Genomic DNA, 20,260 nt, shown 5'->3' with positions numbered 1-20,260 from the left:
CTGGGGATCTGATTGGGAGAAGGAGCGCCCAGAGCATTTGGCATGGAAAGCCAGTGGAGCTCAACGGGATGGGGGAAACATGGACTCCATTCTTAAAAGGCACACACAGGCTTTCATGTGTGCTGGGTCCCAGGGCAAAGCAGAGACTCCATAGGAATGTGGGTCAGACCTGACTTGAGTTCTTGGAGGATCTCCTGGGAAAATGGGGGGTGACTGTGGCTGATTGTGGGGTAAGGACATTGGAGGCAAAGGAATAATCATCAGGGTGTGCTCTTCTGGATGAGGCAATTTTGGAAAAATCTGGTCCCACCCATCAGTGCTGAGAATCCCCAAGACAAACAATAATCCAGGTGGGATCACAGCCCCATCCATCAGTAAACAGGCTGCCTAAAGAACCCCCCAGGCACACAGGCCCTTCTAATCTTACCCAGAGACAAAGCCCCACCCACCAGGGATATAGAAATCAACCCCACCTACCAGTGGGCAGGCACCAGTCCCTCCCAACAGGAAGCCTGCTGCAAGCCCCCATACCAACTTCAGCCACAGGGGGAGACAGACATCAGAAGTAAGAGAGGCTACAACTCTATTGTCTGCAAAAAGGACACCATATCAAAAACCTATAAAAATGAAAAGGCTGAGAACTATAACTTAGATAAGGGAGAAAGAAAAAAAACCCAGAAAAACAGCTAAGTGATCTAGAGATTATCAGCCTCCAGGAAAAAGACTAGAAATAATGCTGAGGATGATGCAAGACATTGGAAATAAACTGGAGGCAAAGATTGATAATTTATAGCAAACACTGAGCAAAGAAATTCAAGACTGAAAACTTAAGCAAGCAGAGATGCAAAATATAACAACTGAAATAAAAAATTCACTAGAAGCAACCAACAGAAATATACAGGAGGCAAAAGAATGAAATAACCATGTGGAAGACAGACTAGTGGAAATCACTGATGTGGAACAGAAAAGAGAAAAAAGATTGAAAAGAAATGAAGACAGTCTCAGAGAACTCTGGGACATCATTAAAGGCACCAACATCCATATTAGAGGGTTGCCAGAAGGAGAAGAGAGAGAGAAAGGGACAGAAAAAAATATTCAAAGACATAACAGCCAAAAACTTCCCTAACATGGGAAAGGAACCACTATCTCAAATCCAGGGAACACAACGAGTACCATATAAAATAAACCCAAGGAGGAACACCCCAAGACATATACTAAGCAAACTTTATTTTTTGTTTTTTTAGGGGCCACATCCATAGCATAGGGAGGTTCCCAGGCTAAGGGTCCAATCAGAGCTGTAGTTGCCGGCCTACACCACAGCCACAGCAATGTGGGATCTGAGCCGAGTCTGCAACTTAAACCACAGTTCACAGCAAGGCTGGATCCTTAACCTACTGAGCAAGGCCAGGGATCAAACCTGCATCTTCATGGATCCTCATGGATGCTAGTCAGGTTCAATACCTGCTGAGCCAGGTGGGAACTCCATATTAATCAAATTTAATCAAACTGACCAAAATTAAAGACAGAGAAAAATATTGAAAGCAGCTAGGGAAAAGAAACAAATAATACACAAGGGAACCACAATAAAGTAACTGGTTGATTTTTCAGCAGTAACTCTGCAGGACAGAAGGGAACCTGGCATGATATATTTAAAGTGATGAAAAGAAAAAAACTCCAACCAAGATTACTCTACCCACCAAGGTTCCCATTCAGATGAAGGAGAAATCAAAAGCTTTATGGATAAGCAAAAGCTAAGAGAATTCAGCAACACTAAACCAGCTTTACAAAAAATACTAAAGGAACTTCTCTAGGGAGAAAAGGCCACAACTAGAAAAAAAAAATACCACAAATGACAAGGCTCATGAGTAAAGGCATTTTTATAGTAAAGGTAGGAAATCATCCACACACAAATATGCTACCAAAACCAGAAATCATGAGAAGAGGAGGGTACAGGAGATAAATGTAGGACACTGGAGATACACTTGCAATTAAGAGACCAACAACTTAAAACAATCTCATATATATATATATATATATATAGAGAGAGAGAGAGAGAGAGAGAGAGACTTCTGTATCAAAACTTCAGGGTAACTGCAAATCAAAAACGTACCATTGATGCACACACAGGTAAGAAAAATCAACTCAAATGCAGCACTAAAGATAGTCATCAAACCACAAAAGGAGAGAACAAGAGAAGAAGGGAAGAAAAAAGAGCAACAAAAACAAATCCAAAACAGTTAATAAAATGGCAATAAGAAAATATGTATCAATAATTACCTTAAACGTTAATGGACTAAATGCCCCAACCAAAAGACATAGACTGGCTGAATGGATACAAAAACAAGATCTATATATAAGCTGTCTTCAAGAGAACCACTTCACTTCTAGGGACACATACAAATTGCAAGTGAGAAGATGAAAGAAAATATTCCATGCAAACGGGAATCAAAAGAAAGCTGGGGAGTTCCCGTCGTGGCGCAGTGGTTAACGAATCCGACTAGGAACCATGAGGTTGCGGGTTCAATCCCTGGCCTTGCTCAGTGGGTTAAGGGTTCGGCGTTGCCGTGAGCTGTGGTGTAGGTTGCAGATGCGGCTTGGATCCCACGTTGCTGTGGCTCTGGCATAGGCTGGCAGCTACAGCTCCGATTAGACCCCTAGCCTGGGAACCTCCATATGCCGTGGGAGTGGCCCAAGAAATGGCAAAAAGACAAAAAAAAAAAAAAAAAAAAAAAAAAAGAAAGCTGGAGTAGCAATACTCATATTAGATAAAATAGACCTTAAAATAAAGACTATTATAAGAGACAAGGAAGGACATTACATAATGATCAAAGGATCAATTCAAGAAGAAGATATAACAATTGTAAATATATATGCACCCAACACAGGATCACCTCAATATATAAGGCAACTGCTAACAACCTTAAAAGAAGAAATTGACAATAACACCATAACAGCAGGGGCTTTAACACCCGACTTACAGCAATGGGCAGAGCATCCAGAGAAGAAATCAACAAGGAAACACAGGACCTAAAGGAAGCATTAGACCAGATGGACTTAATAGATATTTATCGGACATTCCACCCAAAAGCAGCAGAATACACATCCTTCTCAAGTGCACACGGAACATTCTCTAGGATTGACCAAATTCTGGGCCACAAATCAAGCCTTGGTAACTTTAAGAAAACTGAAATCATATCAAGCATCTTTTCCAACCACAACACTGTACAACTGAAATCAAAAACAAGAAAAAAACTGCAAAAAAAACAAACACATGGAGACTAAACAACATGCTACTAAACAACCAATGGATCACTGAAGAAATCTAAGAGGAAATTAAAAAATACCTAGAAGCAAATGACAACAAAGATACAACACTCAAAAACCTATGGGATACAGCAAAAGCAGTTCTAAGAGGGAAATTAATATAATACAAGCCTACCTCAGGAAAAAAGAAAAAGCTCAAATAACCTAACTTTACATCTAAAGCAGCTAGAGGAGCTCCCATTGTGGCGCAACGGAAACGAATCCGACTAAGAACCATGAGGTTGTGGATTCGATCCCTGGCCTCGCTCAGTGGATTAAGGATCTGGCATTGCTATGAGCTGTGATGTAGGTCGCAGATTCAGCTCGGACCTGGCGTTGCTGTGGCTCTGGAGTAAGCCAGCGGCAACAGCTCCAATTAAATCCCTATCCTGGGACCCTTCATATGCTACAGGTGCAGGTCTAAAAAAGACAAAAAGACCAAAAAAAAAAAAAAATTAAAAAATAAAGCCACTGCAGAGAGAAGAACAGACAAGACCTAAAGTTAGCAGAAGGAAAGAAACCATAAAGGTCAGAGCCTAAATCAATGAAAAAGAAACGAAGAAAACCATAGAAAAGATCAAGGAAACTAAAAGCTGGTTGTTTGAAAAGATCAACAAAATTGATAAACCCTTAGCCAGACTTATCAAGAAAAAAGAGAGGACTCAAATCAATAAAATTAAAATTGAAAAAGAAGTTACAACAAACATCATAGAAATACAAAGGATCATAAGACACTACTACATGCAACTATATGCCATAAAACAGAAAACCTAGAAGAAATGGACAAATTCTCTTTTTTTAGGGCCACACCTGTGGCATATGGAGGTTCGCAGGCTAGGGTCAAATCGGAGCTATAGCTGCCGACCTACACCACAGCAACATCAGATCCAAGCCGCTTCTACAACCTAAACCACAGCTCATGGCAATGCCAGATCCTTAACCCACGGAGCAAGGCCAGGGATTAAATATGCAACCTCATGGTTCCTAGTCAGATGTGTTTCTGCTGCACCAGGATGGGGAACTTCAACAAATTCCTAGAAAAGTACAATCTTCTAAGAGTAAACCAAGATGAAATAGAAAATGAACGGACCAATCACAAGAATTGAAACTAAACCATGATTAAAAAACTTCCAGCAAACAAAAAGTCCAGGACCAGATGGTTTCACAGGTGAGTTCTATCAAACACTGAAAGAAAAGCTAATACCTATTCTTCTGCAACTATGTCCCAGAGGAAGGAATACTCCCAAACTCATTCTATGAGGCCACCATCACCCTGATACCAAAACCAGATGAAGAGACCACAGAAAAAAGAAAATTACAGGGCAATTTCACTGATGAACATAGATGCAAAAATCCTCACAAAATACCAGCAAGCCAAATCCAATGATACATTAAAAGGACTGTACATCATGATCAAGTAGGATTTATCCCAGGGATGCAAAGATTCTTCAATATCCAAAAATCAATCATATGATATACCACATTAATAAACTGAAGAACAAAAACCATATGATCCTCTCAAGAGATGCAGGAAAAGCCTTTGACAAAATTCAACACCCATTTCTGATAAAAACCCTTCAGAAAGTGGGCAGAGAGGGACCTCCCTCAACATAAGAAAAGGCCATAAATGACAAAACCACAACAGCTAACATCATTCTCAATAGTGAAAAGCTGAAAGAATTCCCGCTGCGATCAGGAACAAGACAAGGATGTCCACTCTCGCCACTACTATTCAACATAGATTTGGATGTCCTAGCCACGGCAATCAGAGAAGAAAAAGAAATAAAAGGAATCCAAATTGGAGAGGAAGAAGTAAAATTAATACTATCTGCAGATGACATGATACTACACCTAGAAAATCCTAAAGATGCCACCAGAAAACTATTAGAGCTCAATCAATGCATTTGGCAAAGTTGCAGGACACAAAATTAATACACGGAAATCAACAGTATTTCTATATACTAACAACAAAAGATCAGACAGAGAAATTAGGGAAACAATCCCACTTACCATCCCATCAAAAAGAATAAAATACTTAAGAATAAACCTACTTCAGGAGGCAAAAGACCTGCACACTGAAAACTACAAGGTACTGAGGAAAGAAATCAAAGATGACACAAATAGATGGAAAGACATACCATGCTCTTGGATTGGACGAGTCAATATTATCAAAATGACTATACTACCCAAGGCAATCTACAGATTCAATGCAATTCCTATCAAATTACCAAGGACGTTTCTCACAGAACTCGAACAAAATATTTTAAAGTTTGTTTGAAAGCACTAACGACCCACAATAGCCAAAGCCATCCTAAGAAAGAAAAATGGAGCTGGAGGAATCAGGCTCCCAGACTTCAGACTGTACTACACAGCTACAGTCATCAAAACCATGTAGTACTGGCACAAGATAGAAAGCCCAGAATTAAACCCACATGCCTATAGTCAACTAATCTATGACAAAGAAGGCAAGAATATACAATGGAAAAAAGAAACCCCTTCAATAAGTGGTGCTGGGGAAACTGGACAGCCACATGTAAAAGAATGAAATAAGGAGTTCCCACCATGGCACAGTGGAAAGGAATCCAACTAGGAATCATGAGGTATCTGGCATTGCGTGAGCTGTGGTGTATGTCAAAGACATGGCTCGGATCCCTCATTACTGTGGCTGTGGTATAGGTCGGCAGCTGTAGCTCCAATTTGACGCCTAGCCTGGGAACCTCCATATGCTGCGGGTGTGGCCCTAGAAAGGAAAAAAAAAAAAAAAAAAGAATGAAATTAGAACACTTCCTAACACCATGGAGTTGCAAAAATAAACTCCAAACAGATTAAAAATCTAAATATAAGACCAGACACTATAAAACTCTTCAAAGAAAACATAGGCCACTTTCCAAAAGAAACCAGAGCAATATCTCCTCAGATCCACCTCCTAAAGTAATGACAATAAAAACAAAAATAAACAAATGGGACTTAATTAAACTTAAAAGTTCCTGCACAGCAAAGGAAACCATAAACAAAACGAAAAGACAACCCACAGAATGGGAGAAAATATTTGCAGATGAAGTGACTGACAAGGGATTAATCTCCAAAATTTATAAACACCTTCTGCAGCTCAATACCAAAAAAACAAACAACCCCATCCAAAAATGGGCAGAAGATCTAGAGACAATTCTCCAAAGAAGACATACAGATGGCAAAAAAACACATGAAAAGATGTTCAACATCACTCATTAGAAAAATGCAAATCAAAACCGCTATGAGGTACCACCTTACACCAGCCAGAATGGCCATCATCCAAAAGTCTACAAACAATAAATGCCAGAGAGGGTGTAGAGAAAAGGGAACCCTATCACACTGTTGGTGGGAATGTAAACCAGTGCAACTACTGTGGAAAACAGTACAGAGATTCCTCAGAAAACTAAAAATAGAATTACCATTTGATCCAGCAATCCCACTCCTGGGCATCTATCCAGAGAAAACCATGACTCGAAAAGATTCATGTACTCCAATGTTCATTGCAGCACTATATACAATAGCCAAGACATGGAAACAACCTAACGTCCATTGACAGAGGAGTGGATAAAGAAGATGTGGTACATATACACAACGCAATAGTACTCAGCCATTAAAAGGGAAGAAATAACAGCATTTGCAATAACATGGGTGGACTTAGAAATTATCATGCTAAGTGAAGTTAGCCAGACAGTGAGACACGAACATCAATGTGGAATCTAAAGAAAGAACACAATGAACTTCTTTGCAGAACAGAAACTGACCCACAGACTTTGAAAAACTTAGTTTCCAAATGAGATAGATTGGGGGATGGGGGGATGCACTGGGGTTTGGGGATGGAAATGCTATAAAATTTGGTTGTGATGAGTGTTGTACAACTATAAATATAATAAAATTCACTATGGAATTAAAAAAAAAAAAAAAAAAAAAGACATTCTCAGAGTTCCTGTTGTGGCTCAGCAGTTAACAAACCCGACTAGCATCCAAGAGAACAAAGGTTCAGTCCCTGGCCTCACTTCGTGGAATAAGGATCCAGTGTTGCCATGAGCTATGGTTGCAGATGGGGCCGGGATCCTGCGTTGCTGTGGCTCTGTCATACACCATAGGCTCTGATTGGACCCCTAGCCTGGGAACCTCCACATGCTGTGAGTGTAGCCCAAAAAAAGACAAAAAAAATAATTTTTTTAAAGACATTCTCCTATCTAAATATAACAGTATCACCACAACATAAAAATAACTAATTTCATCTCATACCCATTCTATATTTAAATTTATTCACATCCTCAAAGTGTTATTTACGGCTCATTTTTTTCATAGCAGGATCCAGTCAAGGATTATCTCTTCTATATGGGATTGTTGTATCTCTTAAATTTCTTTTAATCTATAGTTACCGCCCCCCCACCCATTTTTAGAAAATTCCATTTCCAACAATCTGTCCCAAAGATAATAGTAGCAAAAAAATGTTTTTATATTCTTTGGTTTTACTTATTTTATTTTTTCGCTTTTTAGGGCCTCACCTCCGCAGCATATGGAAGTTCCCTTGCTAGGCTGGAACTGTCAACCTACACCACAGCCACAGCAATACCAGAACCGAGCCGCATGTGCAACCTACACCACAGCACACGGCAACACTGGATCCTTAACCCACTGAGCAAGGCCAGGGATCGAACCCACTTCCTCATGAATACTAGTTGGGTTCCTTACCAGTGAGCCACAACAGGAACTCCTTATTTTTTTACTGAGATACAGCTGACATCAACTTTATATTAGTTTTAGGTGTATATAATACACTTAAAATACTTGTATATATTGTGAAATGATCATCACAATACCTAGCTAACATCCATTACCATATACAGTTACAGAATTTTTTTTCTCATGATGTCAACTTTGATGATTTACTCTCTTGGCAACTTGTGAATATACAATACAGTATTACTAACTATAGTCACCATGCTGTACATTACACCCCCATGACTTATTTTATAAATGGCAATTTGTACCTTTTAACTGCCTTTACCCATTTTGCCCACCCTCCAACCTCTGCCTCTAGCAACCACCAATGTGTTCTCTTTATGTACGAACCTGGTTTTTGTTTTTGTTTTAGATTCCACATATAAATGAGATCATCACCAGCAAATTTAATATATATATATATATATATATATATATACACACACACACAAAGGTATATTTCCCTCAGCATTATGTTACAGCAAAAAGACTGGAAACAAACCAAACATCCATTGAAAGGGGACTGGTTGCATGAACAACCATAAAATCAAGTCCTCTAACAACACTGAAAAAACAAGGAATACCTCTTGTTTTTTAGAGGTAGTGACCTCCAGAATGTACTATTAAATGCATAAATCATGGAGTTCCTGTTGTGGCACAGTGGTTAACGAATCCGACTAGGAACCATGAGGTTGCAGGTTCGATCCCTGGCCTTGCTCAGTGGGTTAAGGACCCGGCGTTGCCGTGAGCTGTGGTGAAGGTTGCAGACGCGGCTCGGATCCTGCGTTGCTGTGGCTCTGGCATAGGCTGGTGGCCATGGCTCCCATTCGACCCCTAGCCTGGGAACCTCCAAATGCTGCGGAAGCGGCCCTAGAAAAGGCAAAAAGACCAAAAAAAAAAAAAAAAAAAAAAAAGCATAAATCATGGGTATAAAATGCTACTTTTTATCTAAGAAATAATTGAAGAGCAAAGCAGAAATTAATAAGTGAAAGGCAACATCATTACAAACTATACAGTAAATATTAAAAATAAGATATTATCAATAACTTTATGCCAATAAACTTGAAAATTTCTAGGAAAAAGAAAAGTTTAGAGAAAGACCAACTTAATAAAACAAAATAAAAGAAATAATATCAATCATATTCATCCTCTTAGAGTGAATGCTTTTCAATTTGTCTTAGGATGCCGGAATAAACTCAATACCAAAACTGAAGAAGGACTTAGAAGGATGGAAAATTACCAACTAATTTTTTCATAAATCTATTTTAAAAATCCCTAAAGGCGTTCCTGAGGTGATGAAATGGAATCGGCAACACCTCAAGAGTCCTGGGACGCAGGTTACATCTCTGGCCTGGCACAGTGGGTTAAGGATCTGGTGTTGCTTCAGCTGTGGCTTAGGCTGCAACTGCAGCTTGGATCTGATCCCTAATCCAGGAACTCCATATGCCATGGGACAGCCAAAAAACTAAAAAAAAACCTACACAAACAAAAAATCCCTAAAACAATAGCAAATTGAAGCCAATACAAGAAACAACCTAAATGTCCACCAACAGAGGAGTGGATCAAGAAGATATGGTACACACATACACAATGGAATATTACTCAGCCATTAAAAGGAACGAAATACCAGCATTTTTAGCAACATGAATGGACCTAGAAATTATCATGCTAAGTGAAGTCTGCCATACAATGAGACACCAACATCAAATGCTTTCACTGACATGTGGAATCTGAAAAAAGGACAGACTGAATTTCTTTGCAGAACAGATGCTGACTCACAGACATTGAAAAACTTATGGTCTCCGGAGGAGACAGTTTGGGGGGTGGGGGGATGTGCTTGGGCTATGGGGTGGAAATCCTGTGAAACTGGATTGTTATGATCATTATACACCTACAGATTGATAAATTCATTTGAGTAATAAAAAAAAAACCTGACAATTAAGCAAAAAAAAAAAAAAAGAAAAGAAAAAAAAGAATACAATACACCCTTAAAATGGGAGAAAATCTTGGCAAACAAAGCAGCCAACAAGGGGTTAATTTCCAAAATATACAAACATCTCAAACAGCTTTATAAGATTGTTTATAAGATGTTTCAAAAGCAAAAAAAAACAAACTCAATTAAAAAATCGTCAGAAGATCTAAACAGACATTTGTCCAAAGAAGACAGACAGATGGCTAAAAAGCACATGAAGAGGCTCAACATTGCTAATTATTAGAGAAATGCAAATCAAAACTGCAGTGAGGTATCACCTCACACCAGTCAGAATGGCCATCATCAAAAAGTCTACAGGAGTTCCCGTCATGGCGCAGTGGTTAACAAATCCGACTAGGAACCATGAGGTTGCGGGTTCGGTCGCTGCCCTTGCTCAGTGGGTTAACGATCCGGCGTTGCCATGAGCTGTGGTGTAGGTTGCAGACGCGGCTCGGATCCTGCGTTGCTGTGGCTCTGGCGTAGGCCGGTGGCTACAGCTCCGATTCGACCCCTAGCCTGGGAACCTCCATACGCCGCGGGAGCGGCCCAAGAAATAGCAGCAACAACAACAACAAAAGACAAAAAGACAAAAGACAAAAAAAAAAAAAAAAAAAAAAAAGTCTACAAACCACCAACATCAAATGCTATCTATCACTTACATGTGAAAACTAAAAAAAGGACTCAATGAACTTCTTTGCAGAACAGATACTGACTCACAGACTGAAAAACATATGGTTTCCAAATGAGACAGGCTGGGGGGTGGGGGATGCACTGAGGGTTTGGGATGGAAATGCTGTAAAGTTTGGTTGTGATGATTGTTGTGCACCTATAAATATAATAAAATTCATTGAGTAATTAAAAAAAGGTCTACAAACAATGAATGCTGGAGAGGGTATAGAGAAAAGGGAACCCTCCTACACTGCTGGTGAAAATGTAATTGGTGCAACCGCTATAGAGAACAGTATGGAGTTTCCTTAAAAAAAAAACCTAAATATGGAACTACCTTATGAACCAGCAATCCTACCCTGGGCATGTATCTAGAGAAAACCATGATTTGAAAAGACACATGCACTCCATTGTACATCTACTAGTTACAACAGTCAAGACACAGAAGCAAATTAAATGGCCATCAAAGAGAACTGGATAAAGAAGATGTAGTACATATATACAATAGAATACTACTGAGTCATAAAAAAGGACAAAACCATGCCATTTGCAGCAATATAAATGGACCTAGAAATTATCATACTAAATGAAGTCAATCAGACAAAGACAAATTTCACATGAGATAGCTAATATTTGGAATCTAATAAAAAATGATACAAAATAACTTAGAAACAGACTCAAAGATTTTGAAACCAAATTTATGGTTACCAAAGGGGAAACATGAAAGGGAGGGATAAATTAGGGGGTTGGGATTGACATACACACAATATTATATATAAAATAAGTAACAAGGACAGGGAAATCTACTGAATACTGTGTAAATAAACTATATAGGAAAAGAATCTGAAAAGAAATGGAAACATGTGTGTGTGTATATCTTATTTACTTTGCTGTACACCTGAAACCAACACAACTTTGTTAACTATACTCCAATAAAATTTATTATTAATAGCAATTCATTACTACCTTGCATGCAAAAGTTGGTTTAATACTTGAAAGTTAATAAGCGCAATTCACCATATCAACCAGAATAAAGAAAACCATGCAAACTGACAGCATATATGGAATAGAAATTAAAAACCCATTCTACAGGTACCTGAGAATTGTATAGTAAAGCTACAATACAAGAAAAAAATATATATACAACTATTCCAGGGAAATAGGTAGCAATTTGGTTTAGAATATTGCCAAAGAGTGACGCTCTCCTCTGGGATAGGCCTTACTTTCCTTATAATTAGCAGTAAGATTAATTTTGGGACACCAAAAGACAGAGACTGGTCCAAGGGTCCTTCTAGTAGTCCCTTTATTCTGTCTTAAAGATAGTGCTTTTCCATCCCTCTGTTGGTAGAACATTGTTTTCTCTGGCATATGTATAAGCAGCTCAGGACCTCCACTCACATGATTTTACAGGTTTGCTCACAATCTACAACCAAGTCCTATGGGCACAATGGAGCCACTGTTTCAAAGGAGTGAGGTATTATGACCTTTCTGTTACCTACCCTGAGCATAAACAAATGCGGAGACATCTAATCACAACTCTATTAGTGAGAATGTGAAATGGCACAACTACTTTGGAAAATATAGTCTATTTCTTAACAGACTTACCATATGATGCAGTAATGTCAATCCTAAGTATTTATCCAAAAGAAATGAAGATTTATGTTCACAAACAAGATTTCTATAAGAATGTTCACAGCAGTTTTATTATAATAGTCTAAAAAGTAGCAACAGCCCAGATATTTATCAACAGGAGGAAAAATAGACTGTGAAATATAAAATGAAATACTACTCAGCATTAAAGTGACATGCAACAACATAAAGGAAAATCAAAAACACTGTGATTAGTTCCCTTGTTGGTGCAGTGGGCTAAGGATCCGGTATTGTCACTGCGGCAGCTCAGGTTTGTTTTTCTTGCCCAGGAACTTCCTCAAGTGGCAAAGCATAATGAAAAAATTAATGGTAGAAGCTAGATGGTGGACGGACATATTCTCTCCACCTTGCTATATTCTGAAATTTTTTAAAGTTTCATTATTTTTATTTAAAAGTATTTTTTTTTGGAGTTCCCATCATGGCGAAGTGGTTAACGAATCTGACTAGGAACCATGAGGTTGCGGGTTCGATCCCTGGCCTTGCTCAGTGGGTTAAGGATCCAGTGTTGTCGTGAGCTGTGGTGTAGGTTGCAGGCACGGCTCAGATCCCGAGTTGCTGTGGTTCTGGCGTAGGCCAGTGGCTACAGCTCCGATTCGACCCCTAGCCTGGGAACCTCCATATGCCGAGGGAGTGGCCCTAGAAAAGGCAAAAAGACAAAAAAAAATAAAAACAAAAATAAAAGTATTTTTTTCTGAAAAGGAAATTTTAAAAAAATTATTATAGTTGATTTACAATTGTCTGTCAATTTCTGCTGTACAGCAAAGTGACGCAGTCATACATATATGCATACTCATCTTCTCACATTAACTTCCATCATGTTCTATCACAAGTGACTGGATGTAGTTTCCTGAGTTATACAGCAAGTACCTTTGAAATTTTTATAATAAAATATTGAAAATAAATCTAATGCTCTGTTGCCTCATTTTAAATAGGTTCAATGAGGAAGCTATCCTCAGGTAAGTAAGCCTAATTTAAAAAGAGGGATCTGTGGAGTTCCCATCGTGGTGCAGCAGAAACAAATCTGACTAGCATCTATGAGGATGCAGGTTCCATCCCTAGCCTTGATCAGTGGGTTAAGGATCTGGTGTTGCCATGAACTGTAGTGTAGATCGCAGATGCAGCTCAGATCTGGCGTTGCTGTGGCTGTGGTATAGGCAGGCAGCTACAGCTCCAATTCGACCCATAGCCGGAGAAACTTCATATGACGTGGGTGTGGCCCTAAAAAAAAAAGAGAGAAACTTGTTACAGGAATTTGAAAACCAGAATATTCTCATACTTTTTAAGCAATAAATATGAATAATTTGTCTTCCCAATAGGATCTGTACAGTACTCAGCAAGACCAAAATATTACTTGATAGTCATAATTTGACAGTGCTATTTGTTTCCTATAAAAAATGAGAAAATCATTAATTGCACATTATGGGGGGAGGTAAGTCCAAAAATGTAACCAAGGATCTCCCAGAATACGACCTGAATTTATTAGTAAAGCATGTGTATTTTAGTTTCTTCTAATTACCTCCCAACCTGAGTTGGAGAAGAGAATCTTATATGGCTTATCTGGAATACAATTTTCTTATTCTCCTTGCTGCTAACAGCAAACTAAAATTCCATACAATTATTTTTACTCTTCTTTTTTGGGGGCTTGGGGGGACATGCCTGTAGCATGTGGAAGTTCCCAGGCCAGGGATCAAACCCACACCACAGCAGTGACCCAGCCTCCACAGTGCTATGTAAATTATACACTTCTATGTAAATTACAGAGAAAAGTTCTATGTAAATTATAATCTGTATAATTTTATCAATAGCCTTCAAAGCTTTTTTAAGCTCAACTCACCTAAGAATATATTTTACATCATAACCCAGGGAATACACACACAGATGTATGAATCAGAAGTTTCAGGAAATACTTATAATGCAATCTGATATTTATTTCCATTTTATTCCATTACTTCAAAATGCTAGTCACAACCCACTAAACTGATTTCATATCTCCTTAATGAATTAGAACTTACCATTTGAAATATTGTATTATGTAGTCCATAAGATTTTTTATAAAAATGTAACTCTTGGATATGGACTGCACTGTGATAGAATCTAAGAGTTGTAGAAATGTGAAATATCTTTCTACTGCTTTATAAGTGCTATTCTGCAGACTCTTTTTCTTGGGATAAATTATCAAATACATACTGAATGTACTCTGTGCAAGGCCTCATGCTAGGAACTTGAGCAATTTCATTTTTCTTCCTTTATATATTTCCTTCCTAAAAACTCAAGGGTTTTAGATATGCTGTTTATTTTACCAAAATCCCACCTAGTCACAAAGGGAAGGCATTATCAATGCTCTGTAGTTGGAGGCAATGAGTCAGAATTCACATATTTGGCGACAGTAATACTGTCAAAATAATAGACGTTAAGAATCAAATTTTCTCAACTTCAACTTTAAAAATCTAGATTACTTTTAAAAATCAACTTAAAATAGAAAATTGACAGAACACTGTAAACCATAATGGAAAAAAATAAAAATTATATAAAAAAAAGAAAAAGAAAATACAGAAACTGGCTCAGATATGTAAGTTTATTTTCAGCAAAGTTGCAAAGGCTATTAGAAAAGCATTTTTCTCAATTAATGCTATTAAAATTGGATATCTGTATACAAAATAAATAACCTAGCTCATACCTCAAAAAGTAATAATATTTATTTTCTATATGAAAATACATAATGACTTCTGCACAGAAATAACTGGGATAAAAAGTTTGATCATGTCTTATTTAAATTACATCCATCTCTATCACAATATATTTAGATGTACATTAAATACTATCTGAGGACAAACGAAAACATTTTTCTCAAAATTCCCAGAGAACTAGAAGAACACAAAGTATGTGAGTAAAACACGCAGAATCTTTCCTCTTTACTCATATTACTATCCTTGAAACATACATTGGCGTCTCACAGATTTCATCTACTAGAATGAGCTACTTTTCAGATAATTTCTTCATTCCTTATACAAACAGACATGGGTCTAATCTCTCCTGTCTTTAGATATGTCTCTTTAGGAGTTATCAAAGTTTTCTTTTTATTTTTGGCCATGCCCACAGCATGTGGAAGTTCCCAAGCCAGGGACTGAATCCTCACCACAGCAGCAACTCAAGCCATTGCAGTGACAACGCCAGGTCCTTAACCCACTGTGCCACAAGGGAACTCCATTTTTTTTTTTTAGGAGTTATCAAAGTTTTTGTTCTTAAGCTGAAAAATCATTTCACATTATATTGCAATAACAAATAAACTCACTTGTTAATTCATTCAGCAAATATTTGCTATGCGCCAGCTACTGTGCAAGGTGCTAGAAACCTGACAGTCTCTGAATATACAGAAAAACCTCCTACTTCAAAATGGTAGTGAAGGGAAGGTCTTTGTAGAAGTGGCATTCAGTTCAGACTTGAAGAACGAGAAGCCACTCTCACAAACAGCTGGCAGAAGAGCTTTCTAGACAAAGGGACGGCATGAATGAATGAATACATGACCACAAGTGTTAACAGGATTCCAGAGAAAAGGGCAATCACTGAAGGCTGGGAATTAGAAACTTGGAATACTAAGTAGGTAAAACTTGAGAAGCACATTGGAAAAAGGAACCAGACTCAAACCAAAGAGAGAAAGGGAAAGGTATACCAGGCAAATAAATGGAGAAGAACAAATCTGAACTATATGATATAAAATAGGGCCGCTAACACCTGTCAGTGGGATTGTTTCATAATTATGCCCTGCTCTAGGCTAGGCTTCATCTGCTTGGAATTCCAACAAGACATTCCAAGATGGCAAAGCGCCCCAGCTGTGCCTACAGTTAGTTGGGACACTACTTCTCTGCAGCCAGCACTCATGCCTTATCATCACAAGAAATACTAGCCTTCTGGGTTCTGAAGAAACCAGTTCTCCCCACCTTGGCATCAGTATATGTGAAGCAGAGACTCCCTGAAGAAAGGGGTGGAAGACAGAGCTTAAGTCTTCCCCAACTTCATTATTTCCCTGATAAGTTAACTGAGCACTAATTAACAATAAGAAAAATTTCCCCTTTCAAAGTTGTGGCCTTGGCTTCCTTTTTAGCCTCAGGAAAACTTTCTAGAAACAGAAGGGAGAGTGGCCACTTCTGCTTTCTCTGGGCCCCTCAGCTGAGGTTCTGTGTCACTTGTTTGAATCAAAAAACAAGAGCTACCAGCATTCCTGCCATGGTTCAGCAGAAGTGAAAATGACTAGCATCCATGAAGACTCAGGTTCCATCCCTGGCCTCACTCAGTGGGTTAAGAATCCGGCGTTGCCGTGAAGTGTGGTGTAGGTCACAGACGCAGCTCAGATTTGGCATTGCTATGGCTGTGATGCAGGCCAACAGTACAGCTCCAATTCAACCCCTAGCCTGGGAATTTCCACATGCCGCCCTAAAAAGACAAAAAAAACAAAAAAAAAAAAACCAAGAGCTACCTTTCTTCTGCTATTAACCATGCTTATTAGCACTGTATTTAAACCCAATACTGTTTTTTTAACACATAGTATTTAGGAAAAAAGATAAAAAGAATTAAGTTATATGGAGAGACAGTGATTTTTACTTTAAACTCTCAATTTTCACAACACCTTCCTTGAAGAGAGTTTAATTCCAAGTTCCACTTAGGTATTTTCCGAGGCAGACAATGACAGCAACCTGAAGAGTAAAAGAAAACAAACTACTTTAATATGGCAACCCTCCCACCCCCAACTTCTGCCTGCCTTCCTCCTCCTCCAAGTGTGTCTATGCCCTTAAGCTAAAAAAAAAGGGCATTTGTAGCTAAAAGGCACTCACATAGTTCACTATTAAGCATTCTTGACATTCTTTCCATTTTTAAATACATGAGGTTCAGGTGGAAGACCAGAGAAAGAGAAGCCCTTTTGTTATAGAGTACAGGTAATAATGAAAATGCTAAAAAAAGGATTTCCATGAAATTTTTTCCTCTATTCTCCATGGAGAAGTCAGTTCCATGCTGGTGATCATGGACCACATGCAGTGGCAAAGGTCTCCCGGAGAAGGAAGAAAGGTGGATCCAGAGCTTCTGCAATTTAAAATGCTCTCGGAGTTCCCGTCGTGGCTCAGTGGTTAACGAATCTGACTAGGAACCATGAGGTTGCGGGTTCGATCCCTTGCCTTGCTCAGTGGGTAAGGATCCGGCATTGCCATAAGCTGTGGTGTAGGTGGCAGACACGGCTTGGATCTGACATTGCTGTGGCTGTGGCATAGGCCGGCAGCTATGGCTCCAATTCAGCCCCTAGCCTGGGAACCTCCATATGCCGTGGGAGGGGCCCAAGAAATGGCAAAAAGACAAATAAATAAATAAATAAATGCTCTCAAATCAAGAGGCAAACTTTGGAGAAATGGCTGGAGGTTTGTTTTCTTCTTTGGTGTTTTTTGCTTTTTTTTTTTAGGGCAGCACCCACAGCATATCAATGTTCCCAGGCTAGGGGTCAAATGAGAGCTACAGCTGCCAGCCTATGTCACAGTCACACCAGATCTGAGCCGCGTCTACAAACTACACAACAGCTCAAGGCAATGCCAGATTGAACATGCATCCTCATGGATCCTAGTCAGGCTTGTTAACTGCTGAGCCACGAAGGGAACTCCCAAATGGCTAGTGGTTTTGGGGTTTTTTTTTTTGGTCTTTTTTTTTTTTTTTTTTTTTTTTTGCTATTTCTTGGGCCGCTCCCGCGGCATATGGAGGTTCCCCGGCTAGGGGTCCAATCGGAGCTGTAGCCACTGGCCTACGCCAGAACCACAGCAACTCAGGATCTGAGCCGAGCCTGCAACCTACACCACAGCTCACGGCAACGCCAGATTGTTAACCCACTGAGCAAGGGCAGGGACCGAACCCGCAACCTCATGGTTCCTAGTCGGATTCGTTAACCACTGCGCCACGACGGGAACTCCTGGCTAGTGGTTTTTAAGACTCAGCCGGTTAGTATTTTTGAAAACTCAGAGATATTATGTCAAACACTTTTTTTTTTTTCTCTCCTTTTTTGGCCATGCCTGCAGCATATGCAAGTAACTGGGCCAGGGATTGAATTCAAGATGGAGCTGTGACCTATGCCACAGCTGTGGCAATGTCAGATCCTCAACCCACTGTGCCTCAGTGGTAACTCCTGAAACACCCTTAAATGGGACACTATCAAGTCAATAAAGATAATTTCAGGATCTTTTAAATCATCAAATGATCCATCCGTGAATCCTAAAGAGATTACAAGGACCAAAGTAACAGAGCAAGAATGTGTCTTAAATTTCACTCTGTCTAGCCTCTAGCAAGTGGAAATATTTTGGACCCAGAAAGTCCCTGATCTAAACCTTTCAAATAAAATCTTAGTATTAGACTTGACGTTGATGAAGAACTGCCACAAGTGAGCTGACAGTACTCTGAATCCCACGGTAGATACACACTAAATAAATGGCTTTGAAAAGAGACTGAGAAGAGTTTATTCACCCTGAAAAATACACACTAAGACAAACCACCTTCTTCCCTTTATTCCAAGATTGATTGTAAAAGCCACTACTGCAGTATCTTGGAGCTTGTAAAACCTCTTTCACAAGCTCCAAGATAACGGCAGTGTGAGTTCATCTCCCATCAGCCCAAAACCCCAGCCGTCCTGGACCATCAGCCTGGTTGGGGGCTACCACCAATGCCTAGGAGCCTAACCCATATTGTGTGGTGCCTTTGCAGACTCTATGCCCTCTGCTGACCCAGGCCTTTAAGGACAGAGTGAGGAGATCTCTCTTGGATCAGAGGAAAGATGTTCCTAAGTCCTGGAGAAAAGACAAGGGGAAGAAGGAGAATGCTTCTGCTTACTTAAGCAAAAGGCACCATCAAGAGCACAGACTGTAGACCAACACTTCTGGGTATGAATCTCTGCTATGCAGTCTAACAGACCTGTGCCCAGAGCCCCCACATGCAGCTAGTCTGCAGCACAGTCCCTCAACTACAAAATGTGGGTAACATGAAGTGGCTCAGTGGGTTAAGAACCTGATATAGTGTCCATGAGGATGTGGGTTTGATCCCTGGCCTCACTCAGTGGGTTAAGGATCCAACACTGCCACAAGCTATGGTGTAGGTCGGATCCAGCATTTCTGTGGCTGTGGCATAGGCTGGCAGCTGCAACTCCAATTTGACCCCTAGCCTGGGAACTTCCTTTACAGCAGGTGTGGCTGTAAAACAAAAACAAAAACAAAATGGGGGTAACAGTACCTACCTCATAAAGCTGTTTTGAAGATTAAGTAAGACATTGTACATGATGAGCAAGTGCAGGGCATAGCCCTTAGTAGATGCTCAATAATTGCTATTGTGAGACAATCACTACAGGGGGATATTATTAAAAATAAATTCACCAGATCCTTACTGCTCTAAAATCTTTCTCCCAGAGAACATTCTGGTTTTGAATAGTTCTAATATAAAAGGCGTTAGAGCCTCCTTCAGGAGGCAGAGGCCAATGGCCCTTCTTACCTGTCAAAGGTCCCCTTTCTGTGTTCTCCTGCTTCAACCATCCACTCAAGACTTTTGGACTTCAACTCTCAGTTCAGATTTGATGAAAAGAATAAAAGGGAATTTGTTCCCTCCTTTTCAAACTCATGAAGATGAAAAATAAACAAGCAAATAAAAAACATGTTTATCTCAAAATTGCACATAACCTGTTATGGGTAAATTCCCAAAAACCAGTGGTTCAAAATATTTCTTTTCCTCAATCTTTGCTATAACATCTCTCATATCATCCTCTACTTAGTAAAAACCCTCAGAAACAAAGTTTATTTCTTTGCCTGAAAAAAATCAGTATTAAATATTAATGTCTAATTGGTATTAGATATTAAAGAAAGAGTAGATGGGTAGATGAACTAAGCACCCAAGAAAGCTAAATGAAAAACAATG

At 39.3% G+C, this 20,260-nt stretch overlaps 1 long non-coding RNA gene across 1 annotated transcript in view; it reads right to left on the bottom strand.

Annotated features, from left to right (window-relative positions):
- The window catches only part of LOC146400040 (uncharacterized), a 42,421-nt gene extending 22,448 nt beyond the window's left edge, over positions 1-19,973 (bottom strand). Inside the window, exons 1-2 of the long non-coding RNA XR_014815998.1 lie at positions 19,841-19,973; positions 16,934-17,025 (exon numbers count right to left, since the gene is read on the bottom strand). This is a non-coding gene — a long non-coding RNA (uncharacterized LOC146400040). The remainder of the gene's footprint in view (positions 1-16,933; positions 17,026-19,840) is intronic.
- Positions 19,974-20,260: the final 287 nt, after the last annotated feature.

This window comes from Sus scrofa, chromosome 9, assembly GCF_054392235.1.
Source record: "Sus scrofa isolate SSC_HxYL_T2T_F1_AM1 chromosome 9, Sscrofa_HxYL_maternal_Yorkshire_Landrace_v2.0, whole genome shotgun sequence".
NCBI lineage: Eukaryota > Metazoa > Chordata > Mammalia > Artiodactyla > Suidae > Sus > Sus scrofa.
Note: the sequence above shows the minus strand (reverse complement) of the source record. Positions and strands in the feature narration are given on the sequence as shown.